This window comes from Octopus sinensis, linkage group LG14, assembly GCF_006345805.1.
Source record: "Octopus sinensis linkage group LG14, ASM634580v1, whole genome shotgun sequence".
Taxonomy (NCBI): Eukaryota; Metazoa; Mollusca; class Cephalopoda; order Octopoda; family Octopodidae; genus Octopus; species Octopus sinensis.
The window spans coordinates 17759645-17765668 of record NC_043010.1 but is presented as its reverse complement, the minus strand read 5'-3'; positions in this window follow the sequence as shown (position 1 = coordinate 17765668).

Sequence of the window (6024 nt, the reverse complement as noted above, 5' to 3'; positions counted from 1 at the left end):
AGCTAAACAACCACACATACACACACCTATACTTACATTTAGGTAACAGTAAAAGTTAATACTCAATGCAGAGTAGAATTTCTGATATTTTGGACCAACTCCTATCACATTTGCCTTCCTCATTACTTCCTCTCTGTACAAACTCTCTTATGATGTTGTGTTCCCCTTCACTTACTTCCAGCCACTCACACAGACACTGTAAAGCACTTCTGTCTTGTTTCTCCTTTTAGTCTCAATCCTCAAGTAGGACTTCCTCTGGAATATTTGAAATCTCTACTTCCCAGTTCTTACTGGCACCGACCACCAGTCTCCTTGAATTCTGCTTTTACAACCACACACACACAAATGCATCTATGAAATTCTACTTGTCCAAGGCACCATGCAGTGGGAATTATCCCCAAACCATTTTGTGATGGGTTCTTAGCTCTTAAGTTTTGTCAAGTAACTTACTTCAACTTAGATCACTCTGTGTTGTGATATAAATAATGCAGCAAGCCTCCTCACATTCCGAATTGATCTGGTTCAGTTCTTTCTTCTGGAACTGGTCATTGTACATTTGAAGTCTTTGGGGAATGTCTGATCCCAGCTGTTCATGGATTGGTCCCTTTTTCCATTTCCCCTTTCCTTGCAGTCTTCAAGTATGACTGGCACCAAAATACAATCTGTTGGGTAAAACTGATGCTGTGCCATGATGTCTTGTGGCTGGGATTATTTGCTTTAATGAAGGATTTCATAATTCTTTCTCATCAGGTTATTTTAAACATCTTTTATTAGCAAAATTAGGGAAATGTGTCCAGTTTCTTTGGCAATCTTTGCTGATATTTTCCATATTTCACTGCCAGACAGCACCGTTGGCTGAACTATTGAACCATATCGCCAGACCTTCATGTCAATACTGGGGCTTGGTGGTGCCCAGTTTTGGCACATTTGCAGGAATACAACTCCTACTTAATTCTACTGTACACATCACTTACTTCTATCACAGTTAATCACCCTAGACAAGAAGGAGAAGTTGTCTGCTTCTTCCACAACCTCTGCTGTTTGATGTCGAGTAACTGGTTTAAGAATTGGCACGTAAAAAGCACCAACCAATCATGGCCGTTTCCAGCCTCCCCTGGCACCTATGCTGGTGGCACGTAAAAAGCATCCACTACACTCACAGTGGTTGGCGTTAGGAAGGACATCCAGCTGTAGAAACACTGCCAGATCAGACTGGAGCCTGGTGCAGCCTCTTGGCTTCCCAGACCCCGGTCGAACCATCCAACCCATGCCAGCATGGAAAACAGACGTTAAACGATGATGATGAAATGCTCCCTAAAATAACAGGTTCAATGACAGCCCTGTAACTCTAAAATAGACTAACTTCACTCTAAGAGTACAAAATGGGCCTTGGGTCTGTTGCTATAAAACGCAGAAAGGACCTAAATGAAGAAATAGGTTCCTACCTTGTCCAAATTATTGGATTGTTTTCTGATTTATTTCTGAAGGCTTCACTCGGTTCGTTTAGTGATCTGCATTTAATTGACTGCTTAAGTAAATATCTAATTATTGATAGTATAACCAATGGCTGACTGAGTTAATTGGTTCCTGAGTGACTGATTGGTTGAATGTTCAATGTGAAAGTGACGAGGATTTGCAAACGAATGTGTATTAGAAAGCTTAGCTCTTGTCCACAGAAGCTGTGGTTGACATCAGGTGAAGAAGTTTAGGTATGACTGTGTTGTGAGGAGTTTGCTTTCCAAACATGATTCCAGGTTCAGTCCTAATGTGCAGTACCTTAGGCAAGTGTCTTCTACTATTGCCTAGGGCAGACCAAAACCTTGTGAGTGGATTTGTTTGACAGAAAATGAAAGAAGCCTGTGATATATATAATAATAATAATAATAATAATAATTGTGTACAGTGCTCAGGTGCACTACAACTCATCTAAAGTGTATATATAATCAGGTGTAGTTTCGGCGGATTTCGGAAAACATGAGGGCCTTAAAGGATGCAGTGTCATGGCAGTCAACAACTGACGCAGGCAGTTTATTCCATGCTTCAGCAACTCTGAGCGTGAAAAAATGTTTCCGAAAGTCATGGGAGCTGTGTTGTTTTCTGACTTTGTAGGCATGTCCACGTGTGTTAGACACATGGAGATCAAAAAGGTGTTCAGTGTTGTTGTTGGTGAGGTGGTTGATAACCTTGTGGGTGTTTACCAATTCCTTTGCCAGACGCCGGAGCTTCAGTGAATCCATGCCCAGGGAAACAAGGCGCTCAGAATATGGTAGGTGTCTGATGGAGAGTATGCGTTTGGTTGCACGTCTCTGGACAGATTCCAGGAGGTCAATGTTCTGAGCAAGATAGGGATTCCAAACTGATGATGCGAATTCCAAGTGTGGTCGTACCATAGCTGTATACAGTTTTAAATAGATGGCTGGAGAGCGGCTCAAATATCTCACAAATTGCATTTTGCTGTCTTAAACAAAGAAAGTTATTTGGATAATGTATTCCTAGATTATACAAAAGGTAGTGCTATATATATTATATTAAATTAGAGATAAAACCACTATTAGGCAAATCATACAATGAAAAACTTAAGCCAATACATAAGATTAATTAATTTATATTATTTAATTATATATCAAAAAAGTTATATTAATTATCTTTTTTAATAATTTTGATATATATTTAAATAATATAAATTAATTAATCTTATGTATTGACTTAAGTTTTTCATTGTATGATTTGCCTAATAGTGGTTTTATCTCAAATTTAATATAATATATTTTACTATAAAATTGGATTCAATCCTAAATCTGATTTTTCCCTGTAAGTTTGGATTTATTCCCTAATATTTTATTATATATATATACACACACACGTATGTGTATTCATTCCCTACTACTTGGTGTTGGTGTGTTTACATCTCCATAACTTAGCAGTTTGGGAAAAGAGACTGACAGAATAAGTACCAGACTTTAAAAAAAAGTCCTGGGATCAATTCATTCAACTAACAATGCTTCTAAGTAATGCTCCAGCTTGGTCGCAGTTTAATGACAGACAAAAGAAAAGATAAAAGCTTTAATAAATTAGGTGTTTGTGAAGAAACAGTTATGATGGGATTATTAAATAAGAAGCTGAGCTTCAAAGACGAGAAACCACTTTGCATGTCGGGGCAATGTGTCCGGTTGTCAGACACAAGCATCGTGTATGGTTTGATCGACTGTATAACAGGGGTAAAACAAAATTTTTCATGTCCTGAATTACCTAAAATTTTGCAATTTATGTAATCTGTTGTAACATCGAAGAAGCACTGAATTACTGTAAACTTCCATATCTATTAAACTGCTTTACTCTTTTACTTGTTTCAGTTACGTAACTGTGGCCATGCTGGAGCACCGCCTTTAGTCGAGCAAATCAACCCCAGGACTTATTCTATCGGTCTCTTTTGCCGAACCGCTAAGTTATGGTGATGTAAACACACCAGCATCGGTTGTCAAGCGATGTTGGTGGACAAACACAGACACACAAACATATACACCCACATACATATATATATATATATATACATATATACGACGGGCTTCTTTCAGTTTCCATCTACCAAATCTACTCACAAGGCTTTGGTCGGCCTGAGGCTATAGTAGAAGACACTTGCCTAAGGTGCCACGTAGTGGGACTGAACCCAGAACCATGTGGTTTGTAAGCAAGCTACTTACCAAACAGCCACTCCCAACCAACATCGCTTTTCCTGTTGAAGCTGTTGGTGTACAGAGACAACCTGCAATCTGTGAAATGTCTTGACTTGTTTGAAAGCTAAAATTCTATTTCATATTAATGTTGTGCTCTTCAGCATTATCTTGTTTGCCAAGTTAGATTTAGTACCCAAATAACTATGGGCCTAAACTCTGTGTCTTTCCCCTTTGGTCAGTTGAAGCTTAGATAGTAGCATGTGACAGTTAGCTGGTGTTGGCTGCTGGAGCCTACCAGTGAGTATTTAAAGGGAAATTTGACAGGATGGTCATTCGCCCGCTGACATTTGTTGACGCTGCATCGAATAAACCAAAAGAGAAAAGGAGAAAGAAAAAAAATGCACTCAACACCAGAGCCGAAGACACCGCCGAAAGTGGAGGGGGCACCAGGTCGAAAACGGTAGAGGAGTAGGGGCCAAAACTGGACATGGTTTCTCCAGATGATGTCTTTAGCTACAGGATCCTACAAGGGAGATGATGAGGTAGCGAACTATGAAATGTGGTTGGAATTCCTGCCAAATCTAATCCCTATGGTTTTCAATTAATCCTGCAGTGTCTCATAGCTTTGAGATATTGATGTGGTTTTTGTCTTTTTAGATTGACATTGTAAGGTTGGTGCGAGAAGCCAGATCTTACCAGTTTGAACTTAAAACCAGGTAGAATATTTGGGTAAGACTTGGCCAGTTAAAAGCTAAGGGGTTAAATTTGGATCCATCTTTCAGTTTTTTCAACAACCAGTCGTTAAAACATCAGGATGGGAAATTACAATTCTCTATTTCTTCCTAAAGGCCTGATTGTCATATCTTCATTCGTAACTGTGTCTTGAATAAAAGCCAAAACATTGGTACACACCACCACAGCATCAGTAGAATAATTATTTCTTCAGATCTGACCAGAAGACATTACAGTTCTTGTGAGAAGACAATAGGACTGTTGCCTGAGAACCTTCATTCGTTTTAAAGGCATGCTGGCATGGGTTGGACGATTTGACTGAAGACTGATGAACCAGATGGCTGCACCAGTCTCCAATCTAATCTGGCAGAGTTTCTACAGCTGAATGCCCTTCTGAGTGCCAACCACTCTGAGAGTATAGTGGGTGCTTTTACGTGCCACCTGCACAGGAGCCAGTACAGTGGCACTGGCAACGACCTCGCTTGAATGTTTTTTACGTGCCACTGGCATTTTTATGTGCCATCGGCGTGGAAGCCAGTCAACTACTCTGGCAACAATCAGGCTCGGATGGTGCTCTTAGCGCTCCAGTGGCACGGGTGTCAGTCATTGAATATGATTTATATATATATCATCATCATTTAACATCCGCTTTCCATGCTTGGCAGTATTTCACCAGTCGTTACGTTCTGAGTTCAAATTATGGTAAAATCAACTTTGCCTTTCATCCTTTCGGAGTCAATGAAATAAGTCCCAGTGGAGCACTGAGGTTGGTGTAGGTGACTTGCCCTCTTCCCACCAAATTCCACACCTTGTGCCTTTAGTAGAAAGGATTATTATTATTATTAAGTGAGAAAGTAGTGCATACCATCAAAGTGACACTGGGATAAAATATATGAAGCCCAGTATACCCATCATGACTACTCGTCTGATAAGGGTACACTAGGCACATGCATCACAACCATATGTGTGCGACATGGTGATCTCATATCAAGATAAACAGCACACGACCTTGCAGGTGGGGCCCACTTAGAATTTTCTTCTGGTCGAGTAACCCATCCCACTCAAAAGGTCCCTGAATAAGGGTTGTTTAAGGATGTTGAACGAAACATCTATGTTTCCAGAGGTGAATTATTCAAACCCCTAAGAATCCTTAACACACGGCTATGATGCTCCCCCACTACTTCTGCTTGTGATCAGAGATGCACATGCTGTCAGCCACAAAAGGACATGCTCAACTGGTTAAGGTGAAACAACTGATAAGCAAATCTGTGATATTGAGCAGAATATTTGCTGTAGCCCATCTTTTATACCAAGACAAAACAATGTACATGATAACACTTCCAATCAATTAAGATCAGAAGCCATGAGAGCCACTGCCTGGTACTGCATCAGGGCATATTATTATTATTATTATTATAATCAAGAAGGAAATTTAATGAAATAAAATTTCTTGGTGTTACTACATCAAGTGTGCCAGCTTTGCTGTTAAGATTTCATGCAGTTGGTACTCCTGGGTATTTTTGTCTGGTTGATAACCAAATAACTGCATGAAGAGAGCAAATAGGGGAGGTGAGGTTGAAGCAGTAGTTGTTGTGATTACATGTGTGTGTGTATGTAT